General features: G+C 41.2%; 1 protein-coding gene across 3 annotated transcripts in view; it reads left to right on the top strand.

Annotated features, from left to right (window-relative positions):
- Positions 1-18,067, top strand: part of CELF2 (CUGBP, Elav-like family member 2) — a 474,025-nt gene that overhangs the window by 213,464 nt on the left and 242,494 nt on the right. The window lies entirely within an intron of this gene.

Below are 18,067 nucleotides of genomic sequence, written 5' to 3'. Positions count from 1 at the left end.
GTCAGTCCTTGGGAAAAGTCACTATGCCAGGGAAGGTGGAGGGTCAGAGAAAGAAAGGAAAACTCCCAACAAGATAGACTGCCCCAGTGACTGTACGTAACTGTGGGTTTGCACATATCAGAGACAACAAAGGTGTTGCAGTATAGGGCCAGATTCAGTTCTGTTGTTCATAGAGTTGCTGTGAGTCCTGGTCTACTTGATGGCCCCTAAAAACAACAATGTGTAGCAGAAGTTAATATGTACAAGTTTTGAAGCTTTTTGTTTTTGTTCTTTGTCTTTCAGAAGAGATTTTATTTGCATACTTATCACACCTTTAATTTCTCAGGGTTCTTGATTTGCAGAATTATTCCTCCTTTTGAGAGTCTTTACATCTCCCTAAGTCAGAACAAGACAACAATAAGAAGCCTGTTCTTCAACTAAACAACAATTTTATTCCATTCCCAAGCCATCTTGGGAATTTCCCCTTCTTCATTATCTCTTTGTAGAATCTCACCCCGACCTGCACGTGACTTACAAATCCAGTCTCCGTCTGTGCGTTCAGTGAAAGTCCACACTTGCCAGTTCCTCTGACCTGGCAGCACTTCACTGGCACAGGTTTGGCTATAGAATAGCGAAGAGCGGGTCTGGACTCTAGATTCTGACAATCCAGTTATAATTACTAGCAACCTGAATGAAAAAGAGTAGACGAACATTCATCAACCTAGTTACCATGAGATTGGACATAGCATTTATATTTCTGAAACTCATCATCTGTCATGCCATGGCGAACAGAGCTGCAAGCTTCCAGAAACAGAGGCAGATTACCTTAATCATATGACAAGAAGAAATTCCATTACTGAGTGAAAGTAAGGCTGTGTGTGTGTGTGTGTGTGTGTGTGTGTGTGTGTGTGTGTGTCAGCTACAGCAACATTTCTTAGAGCAGTGGCCAGTGCTTAATTGTCTCAAACTAGAGATTAAATTGAGTAGTTTCTCTTTTCTTTTTTTCCCCCCTCATTCAGGTTGACCTACCAAATTTAAGTCAATCTACATGGGATATATGTCTTCTCTCACTCTCTCAAAATAGATAGATCGATATTTAATTTTTAATATTCTCTCCCAGTTTTTTTGACAAGTTATACATATGCTAATAGAAATAAGCTTATTATTTGAAGCACAGAGCTGCTTGTCACTGAAGCTTCATTAACACCGTTATCACTGCCTGACATTTATCTTATAATTTTCTAGAGCTGACTGTTGTGTCTCCATGGAAACCCAAATTGCAATTGAAACAAGTATGATAATAAAGGCATCCACTGAGATTGACAGCCTGCGAAGCCTAGTTACATCCTTCAGTAGCTACAGCTACAGATAGAGAATCTGCACTTGGATTGCTCAGAATTAACTCTCTAGAGCCATACAGCATACCTGACTCTGCTTATGTGGTGAGGGTGCTGTAACATCTTCAGTTCTGATGTTAGTAATTAGATCTCTTAATTTTTGTTGGAATCATCTCAAGGCATTATGAATATTGGATGTAAAATTAACTGTCATCCTATTTGGATCCAAGAGGAAATTCTTTCTGGATGATTTTGATGCTGTGAAATGTTGATCAGACCTTGACCTGGCAGCTCTTGGTGTCTAAACAGGTTTCTTCGGGGCCTGGGGAGATCAACCACTCACTTGTATGATACCTTTTGGTTTTTGTTTTTTTAATCTTTCTAATGAAGAACCTGTGCTCTTTTAAGTTCATGACTTCACATCAATTTGGTCGGTGCCTCAAAGCAAAGAGTCATGAAACTGGAGTAGGTCCAGAGTGAATTAATCTGAAATTAATTTGATTCTGAAAGCCTCCATCTGGCTGTGTTTGGGAAAGGCAGTTAGACAGATATATAAACAAATGATCATCTGTATTCATTGTGCCAGATGTAGTGTCAAAAAATGAAGAAATGGTTTTAAAAAAATCGACTATGGGGAATTTTGATATAATGATATTCAGTCTCTAAGAATAACAGCTATTATAATTTAGCATATAATCTTATTTTCATTCTTGTTTGTTTATTATGAGGTAAGATCTGATGGTTTATTTTGTGGTGGTGTTTTTTTTTTAAAGAAAAGAATGAATAAGTTAAATGTCAAAGTCTATTTTGTTGATGACTTAAGGTGCTAAATGGAATTTATGACATACTGAATAAAAGAGCAAACATACAGATTTGTGAATCAGAAGGTAATATTTGGTATTGTTGTCATCTTGAAATGTAATTTAGAGATTTGAAACTAGTCAAGTAACATTTCATTACAACTTCCCCCCTTATAGTATGACAAACTGGCATGTTTGTAACATACGAAACATTCATGATAAACTGGTTTATGCATAGAATTCTGAACGGCTTCTTTGAAAATCATGCAAACTTGGCAGTGTTCTTTTCTGCATTTTATTTTAGCAAGTATCTTTAAGCAGACCACAAAAGAGGCAGCAATCTTGGTCTGCTGTCTAGGAATTCAGGGCTATCACTGTAGAACATCTCATGGCCTGCTCTTAGGTCTGAGCAAAAAAAGTCTACAAAATTCACGTTAAATCCCTTTAAAATTATCACAGTAGTCTATTCGAGACCTTTTATGTTCAACTTTAAACCTCAAATATTATCTTGTGTGATGCCTTGAAGAGAATTTAGTTGATCTTTTTGATCAGTGAAACACTTCTGGAAAAATAAATTTCCCAAAGAGAACAAGCAATTCATGCTTCCCCATCCTTCCCATTATCTCCCTCAGTACCCACAGCCAAAAACATCAATGACAAGAGCAATTTGCTAAACCAAAACCCCGGCTCATCTAGAAATTCCCACAGGGTATCTATCCAAAGCTGTAAATCTTCATCCAGGCAGCCTGCTACGTCTTTGTTTTTTGTTACAGTTTCTGGACTTGAAGGACTGACCTTTTAGTTAGCAGCTAAGCACTCAGAACCTAGTTCTTTTTTAGTGAAATACGGCCCCAAAATATTGAAGAGTCTGGGTAAAATCAATTGCTTTATTTGTTCATAAACTAGAGGGTCTACAGATTCAGAATTTGGCTGGCTGTTGTGTTAGTTTGAAAAGGTAAAATCTTAGTTTTCTGGCTAATGCCTGGAATTCTGAAGGAATCAGTCTAATTAAGTTTTGTTCATAGGGTCCCCGTTGAGTCAAAGTCAACTAGATAACAACAACAATTAAGTTTGCAGAATGGTTGAAAGCTTATCCTATATAGTACAGGTTCTCTTCATTTAAAAAAACCAACAAAACCTTTTATTGTGATTTAAGTAAAAGTTTACAAAATCAGTTACTTTTTCATTCAATAACTTTTGTACATTTTGTTTTATGCATTGACTGTCATCTTGCCAAAATGTAACAGCACTCTTCCCACTTCCTATCTGTGTTCTCCATCTCCCTTTGTCTTTCTTTCCTGTCTTCAGGGCTTTGCTTTGGGGCAAATGCAACCCTTTTGGTCTCCTCTTGTTGATTGTTCTAAGGTATGTGTTTCACCCTGGTGGCATATTGTTCACTTTTTGTCCCCTTTTTTATAGAATCTTTCTTCCAGTGAATTTTCTTTCCTTCTCTTATTCAGCAGAATTTATTGAACATAATGTGACCCTTTAGATGAGACAAGATTGCCATTATACAAATGAGTTATTCTTGTATGCTATTACCCTTGGGAACTAGAGAATATATCAGCTCCACTTACAAGGTGGCTTTTAACTGCTCAACTTTTTCACATTTGCATATCTGTCACATAGCTGTCACTCCATGAGCTCACCTATTTCAAATCCTCTGTCTTGCTTGCTGCTATGGGTTCCAAATGCAGATGACCAAAGTGATGAACATCCAGTATAAAATAAGGATTATTAAAGACACAGCATTTAGGTGGGAACTTTGTGACATCTGTGTTGAATCTTCTGAGGTCTTTTTTTTCTTTTTTCTTAATTCTGTTACTGACATTTCTTAGGTGTACAAATTTAAAGGTATTATGGTAAGGGGTGGGGAGGGTGCAGGAATAGGAGCCCTAGTGTTTCATGTTGTTAACTGCTAGCTGACAAATTGTTGGTTTGAACTCACCATCTGCTCCATGGGAGAAAGATCTGATAGCCTGATTCTGTAAAGATTGATAGTCTTGGAAACCCTATGTTCTACTCTGTCCTATAGGATTATTATGAGTTGGACTCAATTCAGTGGCAGTGGGTTTGTTATTTTGCATTTTTATCAGGGAAAAAGAAATATATTGGAACTTGATAAATTGTTGGCCTGCAGATGTAAATGTCTTTCTTCACAAATGGATTTTTGTTTTGTAATCTGAATTACTGCCATTATTATGACATAATTTGTTTCCATTGAGAGTCAACTTTGACTTTCCAGATTAGCAGAAGGATACAATGGCATTAGTAATCCTCAAAGCATTTGGGCTGACGTGCAGTTTCAGTTGTATTTCTTGATGACAGAGAAAGTGAGGTCAAAAGCAATTGGAAGAAAACGGTCCTAAGATTAAACTTTGTCAATGATGAATGATAAAATAAATAGTTAATGAACAGACAGTATTTAACAGAAAGGTAGCTACAATTCTGGGTGCTGTCCAAGTAGAGAGACCACTGAAAACTTTGGATTTCAGTCCAAAGCAGAAAAACTCTGTAAACAGTCTTACCATAATGTGGGCACAAAACAAAACAGTATTAAGATAGTTATAAGAGATGAGTAGACTCAGTGAGAATTTAGTAGAGATAAGAATATGCTCAGTAACTAATTCATAATTGCTGTGTGTAGTTCTTAGATTCCGTAGAACTGTTCTAGATGGGATAACATGATGTTTTATAATAGTAGTGACCAGTATAACTTGTGATTTAATATTTACAGCTTTCAGAACTTCCTTGTATTAAATCCATTCACTTGAAAGATAAATATTGATCGTGTACTGAGGCATTGAATTCAGGGCATAATGCACACCTTCCAAATGACCCTTCCTTGACCATCTTCTTTAAAATGGTAGTATTCAACATACCTCATCTCTTCAGCTCTCTTACTTGCTTTGTTTTCTCGCTACAGTTCCCTCTCTCTAATATGCTATACAATTACTTTTTTTTATTCACTTATTTTGCATTTCTTCAGCTAACGTGTAGGGATCCACGAGGACTGTCTTCTTCATTTTATTAATCACTCGGCCCTAGAGCCTTGACTAATGTCTAGATTGTTCAAGTCTCTTCAGAAGTATTTATTGAATTAGGGATTGAAATCAAGAATTTCACAGTTTGACCATGTCCTTGATTTGTGGCTTTAGTTCATCAGTGCTTCTATAGGTTAATTGGTCAGTGGAAAGGAGAGGTCAAAGCCAGGGTACATCTGTGTCGTGGGCCTGTTACTTTGCGTACATCATCCCGGTTTATTGAGGGGAAACATGTGAGCCAGTAAGAAAGCAAGGAAATGGAACATGATGCTTAATTGGACAAAAGAAGACAGGAAAAGATTATTTTTAGGTATGCTGGATTTGAGGCAATCCAAAGCATTCTGTCAGCTGCAGACATATAAGATTAGAGTTGACTGGTCGGTACCAATGAAGTTCTACTCTTAGAATGATTAGTAACATAGGAAGGAGTCCAAGTGACTTAATGGTTAAGCTGTTAACCAGAAGGTTGACAGTTCAGCACCACCCAACAGCTTCCAGGAGAAAGACTTATGATCTGCTCCTATACTTATTGTAGTCAGCAAACCCTGGGGCTGTTCCTCTAATCTGTCACATGAGGTAGCTATAAAAATAGAATTCTATTCAGCAGCACCTAACAGTAAATCAACAGTGAATGACAACAATAACCTCTCTAAAGGAGTTAGTACAGAGTGAGTAAAGAGCAGAGATCAAAGAGCTTTGCAGAATAGATCCCCAGCATATGACATTTCAAGCATAGATGGAGGGAGCAGGCTGTGCTTCCTTAAGCTAGGGTCAGTAGTGAACATGGTCACCATCCTGGCCTTGGGTCTGGACCAGAGTTTCCTCTTCATCGTGACTGGCCAAGTCTTATGTGTCAAATGCATGTTCAGGGCAAGAGAGGAGGTGCTCCTGACTGCTCTTCATAAAGTCCCTGCATCATTGTTAAGCTGTCAGTGCCTCCTCCTGATTCTCCTCATCCTGACTCCTCTCCTCCTCCTCCCTGTTTTAAAATCTATTCCCAACTAGTAAATGATACAGCTTGTTGTCCTTTGACTCTGGTGATTTCAGCTCCATTCAAATATTCTGTCCATGGAAAGTAAGTATGGTTTAGGATGCTAAATGCCTAATCCCCTTGACTAGATTAGTCACTCATTTCTGATTTACCTCTTGCCTTCATATATTGTTCTGTTGTTGTTGTTATGTGGCTGTCAAGTCAGCTACAACTCATAGCAACCTTATGAACAATAGCTCTGAACCTTGTCTATCTTGAGCCAGTCTCATTGTCTCTGACACACCTGCTTCCATTGCCACAGTCACTGTGTCAATCCATCTCATCCAGAATCTTCCTGTCCTATGCTGCCATTCCAAGCATGATGTCCTCTAAGAACGGGTCCCTCCGGGCAATACGCGAGATGAAGTTTTACAATCCTTGCCTATAAGGAGCAACCTGGTTTCACCCTCTCTTGGACAGACCTATTTGTACTCTTGGCAATCCATGATATGTTCAGTAGTCTTCTCCAGCACCACAGATGAAGGGCATCAGTTCTTCTTCTGTCATCCTTAGTCACTATCCAGCTCTCAGATGCATAGGAAGTAATTGAGAATTCCATAGCTTGGGTCAGGTTGCACCTAGGTCTCTAGGCTGACATCGCTGTTCCTTACCACTCTGGAGAGGTCCCTGACAGGAGACTTTCCCAAAGCATCTCTTCTTTTGATTTCCTGTCTGCTGATACCAAGCATGTTGATTATTGACCCAAGAAAGATGAAATTATCACTATAATGATGCTGCCAACTGGCCCGGTGATGAGAATATTTTTTGTTGTTGTTGTTCATGTTGAAATGGAGTCTATATTGAAGACTGCAGTCCTTTACCTTCTGCAACAAACACTGTCACTTAGCAAGATTTTACTAGTATAGGCTTTATTTTATTGCATTTTTGACTTATAGGATGTATATACATATGTCTCTTTTAAATGACTGTGAGCAGCTAGAGGGCACAAAAAATGTATAATCCATCTCTCTCCACGTCTAATAAAGCAAATGTTCAATGACTTCATAAGAAAAATGAGGGAAAGAGACTAAGTAAGAAAACAAACCACAGGTGTGTTTAAAACTTTACAATGACAGATATAGTTTCTCCAAACAGTATCTATGCATTGAGTATAGAATATGGTAATCATGTCCTGATGGCATTCTCTTACATAAATAAATAAAACTAGACCAAGGTGCCCTGGTTGCACAGTGGTCCAGCACATGGGGGCTAACTGAAACGTTGACAGTTCTAAGCCACTGATAGATAACTCCATGGGAGAGAAGACCTGGTAATAACTGTTCCTGTAAAAACTACAGTCAACAAAACCCTAAGAGGCACTATTCCTTAATCATATCATAGTCACTTTGAGTCATAGTAGACTTGACACCACTCAATAACAACTCAAGCCAACTGCCATTCAGTTCATCCCAACTCAAGAAGATTCCAGGTTTTAGAGCAAAATTCCATAGAGTTCTCAGTAGGTGATTTTTTTTCTTTTCTTATTTTTAATTTTATACTGATTTATTTACAAAGTTTGAATACATTGTTTTTCACAAAAGATCCCCAGGTCTTTCTTTCAAGGCATTTCTTGGTAGAGTCAAACCACCAGTCTTTCCATTAGCAACTAACTGAGTGTTTTGACCATTTGAGGAGATTAAGCATATCCTCTTGCATAAATAGGTCCTGGCAAAATATATATTTAGTAATGGTGAAATTGGAAGTTACTGGCCTTGAGAAGGAGATCTACTAAAACCTAGACTTTCAGGGAAGCAAACATTGTGTTTTCTTCTCTCTGAGGATATTCCTTGTTTTATTCACAGCTGCTAGATTATGAATATAGGAGACATTTGGGATACAAATCAGCTTTTGATCTGGGAAGTGCACACTAGTATGGTATATCCCCCCATATTTGTCTTCATTTCACAATGATTCACATTTGAATTGATTGGTGGGGACTAGCCCAATCCCCTCTCGATCCAAAACAATCATTCACAATCACTGGCCCACAGAATTGAGTTGTTGTTGTTGTTGTTGTTATGTGCTGTCGAGTTGTTTGCGACTCATAGCGACCATATGTATAACAGCCCTAAACCCTGCTCTATCCTGCGCCAACCTCTGACACACCCATCCCGATTACCCCAGTCACTGAATCAATCCACCTCATAGAGGGCCTTCCCCTCCTGCACTGTCCCTCTACCCTACCAAGCATGATGTCCCTCTCCAAGGACCTGTCTCTCCTTACAACATGTCCAAAGTATGTCAGGTGAAGCCCCATAATCAGCCTGGTTTAACCCTCTCGAGGATGAATCTGTTTTCTTGACAGTCCATGGTACCCTCAATAGTCTTCTCCAGCACCACAGCTCAAAGGCATCAATTCTCCTTCTATCCTCCCTAGTCATTGTCCAACTCTCTGATGCATAACAAGTGATTGCAAAGACCATGGCCTGTATCAGCTGGTAAAATACCACAGCAGGCCATTTATGCACAGCAAGTAAATTCACCTGAGAGAGCATTCTAGCTCTGCTGCTGAGATCTGTTCTCCCACAGGCAGGATACTCACTTCCTTTTTTCTGTTTCCTTGTCTGTAAAGTAAGGATGTGTAAAAATGTGTGGTGGAGGCATCTGACCTCTTTTAACTTCCTGATGGGGGAAGGGGGAAACCACTGTCAGCAATCTGAAGCTGTGAGACTGATGGCAGGCATATCCCACCTTCTTACCTTTTTACTAAATAGCTCTCCTATCTGTGGTGCTCTCTGCTTCTCCACTGGTTTTGATAATTCATTGCAGTAACCTCACAGAACTCACAGATAATATACTCAGAGTTGCAAGATTGACTGAGAAACTAACAGGTTAAAGTTGCCAATGATTTAATTTTTCTTGGATCCACAATCAACACTCATCGTATCAACAGTCAAAAAATAAAAACACATGTTACATTGGGAATTAATGCCTGCCTTCGAGGACCTCTCCAAAGTGTTAAAGAGCAATGGTGTCAGTTTAATGACTAAGGCCTGCCTGATCCAAGTCATCGGCTTTCCAGTTGCTTCCTGTGCATCTCAAAGTTGGACAGGGAATAAGGATGACAGAAGAATTTCTGTCTTTGAATTGTGGTAATTGGAAAAGAGTACTGAATAGTCCAACGTACTACCAAAAGAATGAAAAAGTCTATCTTTTCGTGGAGAGTGGAAGCAGAGAGTTCCTTGGAGGAAAGGATAGTGAGACTTCATCTCACATGCTTTGGGCATAATGTCAGGAGGGACTGGCCCTTGGAAGAAGACGTCATGCTGGGGAAAGGTGAGAATCAGAGAAGAGGAGGAAAACCCGCTACAAGGTGGAATGACACAACGTTGTAAGAATGGACTCAAGCATAGGAGCGGTGGTGAGGATGTCGAGGGCAGGGCAAGGTTCGTATCTGTTGTTCATAGAGTTGCTATGAGTAGTAGTTGGCTTGGTGACACTGGCAAGAACAACAGGTTACAATTCAGGATCACGAGTGATTCAGGATATAGCTCTTCAAAGTCTTGGCCCAGCCTCTCGCATGGGAAAGCTCCACTGATCAGTGTACTGATTCACTCCGTTCCACTGGCAAGCCTCTCGTTCTAAGGCTTTCTCAGTGTGTGGGCTTGGAAGCCCCTCGTGCCTTCTCCTGCTGGTCTGCGATTTCTGTAGCTTCTGCTACTGTGCTTCTCTGTCACTACTTCTTGCTAACTCTAATGTTACAGCTGTTTCCTGGGTCTCAGAGATTCCCAAGGCATGGATTCCTAGTCCAAAAGATGAACTCTACTCCTAGATCTTCTTCCTTGGTGGTAGTGAGGTCCCCACCTTCTCTGAGATTAGCTCTCTTTTGAGCCTAGTCCAATAGCAAAGCTGATGAATCCCCTCATTAGGGATACTAGTTGCTCCCATGCGTGGTACCACCCCTGCAGGGACTCCTTCACTTTATTTGCATTATTAACAAGGGGTCCAGCCCTTTTAGTGTGGGCCACTTCATTTGCATAGCTCCACCCAGCCATTTGGTGGGAGTTAGAAGACCATGGTGAGAAATACCATACCAGAGGATCCATCACAACACAGGACAGTAATCCTAACCTCCGCAGTGGGGGAGAGGATTAATTAATGTGAGCTCCTGAAGCACTTTGAAAATGTGAAACCCTGCATAAATCTTCTGTGTGATTATTATTTCCCTGTTGCCATTTCTAAAAGTTCATCTAAAAAACCTCTCCCTGTTCAAATGCCTTCTGCTCTGCCCTGAAGTCCACTAAGCTATTTCTGATAAATCGCTGGATGAAATGAGTTCCGCAAGCAGGGGCTGTCTATAGCAAATGCCTTCCTGCCTTCTCAGCGAGGGTGGTTGTGTGTTCAGTCATCAGGTGCCTTCTGGATGCCTCCAAATTGACTTCTTTGTGGGAGTTTTTCTAGCTTTCTGCTTTTTACTAGCAGCCAAATTGAGATAAGGTAATAAGGTCTCTCTTTTACTTGGTGAGGACTCATGCCTGCGTTCTGTGACCTTTTCTGAAGAATCAGTTCCCTACAAGCTGTGGCTGCTTCTTACCCTGGTAAACCTGGCTATTGGGCCTCTGATGAAATGAAATGCAGCCTTAACTTTAATCACCCAGTACAGCACACACTAGACTTGTCACTTGTGAATGGAAATTATGCCACACACTTTATTAATAGATTATTGTCTTTCAAAAGTTTCAAAGGCCTGGAATGAACATAATTACTTATTTATTAATACATGCAAATTCAATAGCTGACATATGTATGGCTATGGCTTAGAAGACTTTTGATCCACATAATTAACTTTAACAAAATTTTTTAGGTAAATAAAGGATATTTGTGAGGGGAAAAATGATAGGAAGGAGTCTCTCTCTCCTTGGAGCCTAGGATTTTGAAGCTTTGCCACACTTTGGGCCTGTGGCCAGGAGAGATCAGTCCTTGGAGAAGGACATCATGCTCGGAAGGGTGGATGGACAGTGCAGGAGAGGGAGACCCTGGATGAGATGGATTGATACAGTAACTGGGGTGATGGGGGTTGGTGTGTTGGAGTTAGTGAGACTGGCTCAGGACAAGGAAGGGTTCAGAGCTGCTGTACATAGCGTCACTATCCATCACAGGCAACTCAATGGCACATAACAACAATAACATACTATGACAGGTTTGGAAGCAGGAGTGGCATCCGCTTCCTGAATAACATGCCTCCGGAAACTCTATGAACTTTGATAAATGTTGGTAGTTGTAGAAGGGCTTCAGACCTTTTGTTCATAGGGTCGTTATGAGTCATGCTCAACTCGAAGCCAATCAACAACAGCAACAAAATGATCCAGCAACTTATAATCTCCCAGCAAAAGGAAGAATGTAGCTATGTCAGACCTAGTGGCTGAAGATGCTCTGTTAAAGGGCGAGCATAGAAGGTGGGAGTTTTCTTCAGAATAACTCTGAGATTGTGTCATTTTAAAAGGGAAGTGCAATTCCTAGAGCTTGGAGTTGGTTGAAACCTGACTCATCTGTCTAAATTTGAGAGGCAGTGTTAAGTTTAGAGGAGTTACATACACTCCTCAGGGTGGAGCTGTCTGTGTTTCTGGGGTTTTCTCCAAAGTGCTGTGCCCCTCCCTACCCAGGGCAACTTTGAGTCAGTTGAGAAGGGAATTCTGTCTTTGAATAATAAGCAACAAGGTGGACAGTGTAGGAGGGTGTTAATAATAATGGATTTTATGTCTGTCCTGATGTCTGCCAGAAGCCACCAGGCCTGTCGCCAGGTTCTTTCTGCCTTTGCCTTCTGCAGCTCAGGCTTGAACAATTTCCAGTGATAACCAAACAAAGTCTTTCTTTGTGAGCTATTATTTAAGTACCAGTCATATTTAAAAAAAGAAAAAAAATTAATTCCCAAGTCCAGGGAAAGAGTGACTTCTCAGCTCACTGAAAGGAGGAGGCTGCAGCTTGGATAGAGGTGGTATGTTAGCAGAGACTGAAGGAGATGGTCCTCCAGCAGCCAGCAGCTACTCGCTGGCTCCGTCTGAGTGTACAGGCTGCTCTGCATAGTGTAGGAGACATCTGTTAACTCCCTGGCCCATAGTCTTACTCACCAGTGTACCTGAGCCTACCACGTCAGACTGAGAAAAGGCGCACACTGAGGTTTTTGGATAACTGGTCATATAGTCTCCCCATCAGGATCCAAACTATAGTCATAAAAATACAGAAATTAAGAGGCACTTAGAAACTGTTGTAGCTTTTGTTCGGCAGATGAGGCAACTGAGGCACAGAGTGGTAAAGCAGTCTGCCTACAGTCTCACAGTTAATTCTGAGGTAAGTCAAGAAACCCACTCAGCAGAGGCAGCCTGCCGTCCCCCTCATCTGCTGTGGAGCGCTCCCACACTGATGCCATGTCCCTGCCTCCTCTTACTCCTTTTATTCCAAGGAGTTCCCATGAAATATAATTGTTCCATGAATCCCTACCTTAACTAGTGAAAAACAAGGTAGGTTTATTGGCATTTTAAGACATTTAAATTCATGTAACATAAACTGAAAAAATGACGCCCTCGGCTACATAAGGCACATTGTAAGCATTCAGTAGCTGCATGCATTTAGTGTCTCCCTTATTAGAAAATTCCAGTCATAGATGACTTCCATCATTAAAGATCTTTGCACAGCAGTGACATAGAGCAACCAGAAAAACAAAGCAATAAGAAGTATTGGAGTAATGAGAGTATTGGTAACTACAAGATTGGACCTATCTTTACTAAGTTTTCCAAGGTTGGTACATTTTTCGAGTAGAGTTCTTTTAAAAAAAAAAGAATTACTATGTCTCCTGAAATGCCCTGGTTGATACAAATGATGGTTGAGCTTGACTCCTAAACAAAAATATGAAGAGTTGTGCCCACTTCGAGGCACTTCAGAAGAGAGATCGGGAGGTAGGTTCCTGAAAAGTCAGCCGTGGAGCACAGGTATGCTCTGATATATGGTGTCGGCAGAGGACAGGATCGACTGCATGACAGCTACTTGACATGTCTTCTGAAGATGGCATTTTTGTGGATTTTCCCCCTCCATTATTAACATAATTTTAATGCACTGGTAATTTCTAATGGCCGTTTTGTGCGTTTGTTGTTCTTCTCTCGAAATGAACAAAACAGCCCAAGTAGTTGTTACCCAAGGAAGAAGAGGAAAGATTAGGAATTGCAATTCTTTTGTTTCCATCTCCACAAAGAAGCTTGTAGTTCATTAGACCTTAAAGAGCTAGCTTCCCTCAAATGATGATGATGATGATAATAATAAGAATAATGATGCATAGGTTCCCTTAGTTAAAAATTTCAACAATATTTTACAGCTTAGAGGAATCTCGGAAGATTTGTGCATATCCTTCATTGATCTAGTTCTCTTGTCTTGAAAATAGAGTAGGGAAGTAGGTCAGTGCCTGTGCTAAAAGCAAAAAGCAAGCACACTCATTTTTTCTCTAATCGTCATTGTGTTTTTATCTGGCTCTTAGACTGAGACAACCAGTGCCCGCTGGCATGGAGCTCTGTGCTTGTGGTCTGATTCCGTATGGCATTTGTCCTAGAGGAGCCTTATAGCCGGCTCCTTGCCAAGAGTGAAAGCAGAATTAGCCCTCAGTATCTTATTGCAGTTTGCAGGCAAGAAGCCAGGTTTGGATATATACGCACTTGTCCAGTGCCTGTGAGTGAACTAACTCTAAGTCCACAGGAAATGCTGCCAGTGACCTGCTTACTCTATGGAATGGTCAAGCATGACAGTTGGTCCCTTAAGTCTTAGTGTTTGTGTCTACAGAGGGTCCTGATGATGCAAAGGATCAGTGTCTGACTACTAACTCCAAGGTGTATGGTTTCAAACCATCAATGGCTCTGGGGGAGAAGGACTGGCGATGTGCTTCCATAAAAATCACAGCCAAGGTAACTTCAGTTCTGTCAGGTGGAGTCAACTGTGAGTCAGAATCAGCCGAATGGCACCTTACAACCATGGCACCTGTGTCCACATTGTGCAGGCACTTTTACTAAAGGCTGTAGCATAGGAATAGTCTTCCTACTTCCAGGACTTGCAGTTCTTTCATCTTCAACTTGTAAAGCTGGGGAGGGAGGGTGTTGCCTGGAAAAGATTTCCAACAGAGCTTGGGCTCTCAGTAAATACCATTTGAATTTGACACTAAACATCTGTATTGCAAAAAGCACTGTATTGAGTGCTCAAGGTGGCTAGGGAATGAAGAGGAGCAAGCTGATCTCTGTCTCCAAACCCTTGTAGATTCTTACACATTTCTTACAAGGTCTTGCTGAGTGATGGGTTCTCTCTTTCATAACTAGCCCTCAATTAATATCATGGTGAGTAACTAGGGCTTATCTGCTGGACACAAAATTTGTGTCATGCTTAGAGGTGTCAACACCAAAGAACCCAGGAGGACAAAAGAAGTCAGTGAATGTCCACAAGGAATGAACAACAGCCAGGAGAGGAGGGTTGGGAGCCACAAAAATGAGGAATTTGGACGAGTCTGAAGGAAAATAACCAAATTGTAACATGATCAACCTCCAATGGGTAAAATGCAGCAGCAGTGGGGAGTCAGTGACTAGACCCTGATCACCCCTAAATTCCCTCCCTGCCTTCCTTGTTTGCTCCATAATGCATCTTTTAATTAGTAAAGTCTATTAGACTATTAGTCTATTGCTGTTATGGTGGTGGTTATAGTTTAATTCCTGTGGTAGCATTTGGAGCTCTGGTGTCCCAGTGGTAAGAAGTTGCACTGCAGTCCCAAGGTACATAGTTCAAATTCACCAACTGCTCCATTGGAGAAGGATAAGCATTTTCCTCCCATGTGATTTACTGCCTTTGTAAACCTACTGGAGGGTCAGCTATGGGTCAGTTGCACCTTAATAGTACACAACAACAACAACATGGAAATATATAGAGAGTTCTGATAGTTTAGTCGTAAGGAGTTACATTGTCACTCCAAAGGCAGGCAGTTTGAATCCATGGGCAAAAAATGGGTGGTCTCCATCCAGATTTACTGCCTTTGAAAAACTGCTGGAGGGTTAGTTGTGGGTTGGTCCCACCTGATAGCACACAGCAAGAACAGAGCACTTGATAAAATCTTCTTTGGAAAATAGCAAATAGTTGGGATAAGATTTCGATAAAGACACTGATGGGTTGTGACCTGTCAGGTTGGGGAGAAAAGGAATCTTTGGGACTCTGGGACACCCTAGTGTGATTGAGAAAATGTGGGTTTCAGAATAATGTTAAAGGACTCTTTGATTCAGCACCTTGCACATTTCTCCCCAGAGAAAGAGAAACAGAGTTTCAGTGTTTGAGTTACTTTTCATTGTTGCTGTTTGTTTGGCAGTACAATTCCAGGGCCCCTTTGGACTTTTCTTCCCATGGACTTGCCAGCAGCTCACTGCCACTCCAGCCACAGTTGGCCTAACAAAATGCTTAGCCACATAGGCGATTAGAAATACCTTGAGTTAGGCCATTAGGCCTGGGTTTGAATTTTTACTCGAAATTGAGTAAAAATTGTGAAAACTAGAACTGGACAGGACTGGCTTGGTTTTCTGTGGCTTCTGAGTCTTCTGCTTTTGGCAGGATGACGCTTTACCACCTTTCTGTTGCCACTAGTAGAAAATACTTGAACTCCCTACTCGGGTGAGCTTCTGCTTTGCACACTTTTGCTTTCACAGGTTTTACTGTATAAACTAATAACCTTATATAACCTGTTCTTGTGCCCACCTACTCACCAAAAGGTTGGAGGTTTAAAGACCACCCAGTTTAAAGACCACCCACGGATGCCTTTGAAGAACGCTTGATGGTCTACTTCTGAGTAGCCAGGCATTGAACATGCTATTGGAGACTGTTCTGCTCAGACACATTCACGGGCCCTGTAGTCAGATTGATTGACAGCAAGTAATTAGCCTTAGGAAAGGAACTTGTTTCTTAGATTCTTCCATCAAGAAAATAAAACTTTCTTATAGATTTGCCATCATTACCATCATGTACCATCAAGTTGCAATAGACCCATAGCTGACCCTCCTGTGGGTTTTCAGAGGCAGTTAATCCCACAGGAGGAGATTGTCTTTCTGCCGTGAAGCAGGTAGTGGTCTCAAACCAGCCACATGCCGTCAGGATTGCAGCACAGCTTCTTGCCACTAGGCCAGAGCTCCCTAAAAGTAGCCGTAAAGATTAGAAATAACATATGTAAAACACCTAGCACAATCTCTAGGATATGAATTGTGGTTGAGTTTATACAACAAAAATTCGAGACTAAAAAGTAGACTTGGGAGGGCCACACATCCAGAATGTCACAACAGCAAAAACTAAATTAACAATAGAAATAGCCAATTACTCATAGAGTGCTTGCTTGGTGCTGTGCTCCGTGTCCGAAACCACATGATTGTGAGATGGAGACTGAATCGTCCCGTTTTACAGATAAGGAATCTGAGGCCTTGAGGGGCTGAGTAAGGAAATGGTGGCACCAGGATTCAGACCTGGGCTGACTGACCCCGCTCACTCTCTCATGATGGGAAAAGGTCTCCCTAAATCTGTGAAACAGGATGAATGAAAGAGGGATTTGAAATATACACTCTTGGCCAACATACCGGCCAAAAAAAAAAAGTAGTTATAAACACTCTTCTGAGTTTTTCCTATTCCGTGTGTCTTAGTGAGTTTGTACTTTGATGGGATGTAAACATGGCCTTTCATTCTGAGAAGTACTTGCTCTGGGGTCCAAAGTTTAGCTATCTAAAACCAGGGCACTGTTGGTTCCATGACTCAAGGATGCTGTTTAAACTATGCTCTGTTTCAGCAAGATGCCCCATTTTCTGAATTTCCGTTCTCTGTTAGCTGAGACCTATAGCAATGCCTTCCTCTTTTCAACCTAGCTGATTTCTCACAGCAATAACCGCATGTCCTTCCGGTCCCTGAAATGTCTTTCCACACTCTCGACTCTCTATGGGGTGTGAACATGACATTCTGTGCAGCACTGGGCTCTGCCGCCTCCACCCTGCTCAAGTCACAGCTCCACAGGGTTAAAGTGTTTATTGAATGCTCAAAGAGCAATTTGAAAAGAAGTATAGGTGCAGAAGAACAAGATAAATGCTCTAACGCTAATATAAACAAGCATTACAGTATACCTAAACTGTTGAAAGAAGAGTCTGTGCTCAGTATTTTATTCAGCAGAACACTTTTTTATAACAATAAGGTTGATTAAAGAAAGCTCTGAAAGTGTTTCCAGTTAGACATTCTCTGATTGTTTCCCCTCAAGGATAAAATAATAAAATGGTAAAATAGGGATTTGAGAGGGAGGAGAAATTGAAGCCAGGACCCTGTGGAGTGTATTTGACATCATTCTCCTCTTGATAGTTTCACCAAATAAAGAAGTCTGCTTAAGATCTGTGGATGCTTTCTGTCCAGTTATGCAGAGGACACAGTGAAGTTACACCTGCCAGTTGCAGTCAAGTTTTAATCACTGTGGCCGCTCTTTGACCTTCTGCTTCTTGGGCTGATGTGGGGGTGGTGGGCAGGGATAAATCTCTGTGGATCCTGTGTGTGCTGGGCTTGCTTGGACTTGTAAGAGAAGCTCAGCCAGGAGCAGAGCATGACAGAGGAGTGCTAGCCAGGGGCAATTAGCCATGCCATTTCCTAGAACAAGTGAGATGGGGGTACATTAGTGGAGGAGCAGCCCAGGAAGGAGTGTTGCCCTTGCTACAGCTTAAATGACGGTGATCCAAGTAAAACAGGAACCTGTTCTTCAAAATATTACATGGTGATGATGACTAGAAGGCAGGGTGAAAACTAGCCATTTGCTCTTCTGAATGGGGCCTAGGAAAGAGTGTTCGAGAAAGCCGGCATACAGACTATGGTTTTGCTTTTAGCATCCATCCCAAATATTTACTGAAGCTACCA

Source organism: Elephantulus edwardii, unplaced genomic scaffold, assembly GCF_000299155.1.
Source record: "Elephantulus edwardii isolate Elephantulus edwardi_28Jun2011 unplaced genomic scaffold, EleEdw1.0 scaffold00105, whole genome shotgun sequence".
NCBI lineage: Eukaryota > Metazoa > Chordata > Mammalia > Macroscelidea > Macroscelididae > Elephantulus > Elephantulus edwardii.
This window is presented reverse-complemented; position numbering and strand designations above follow the sequence as displayed.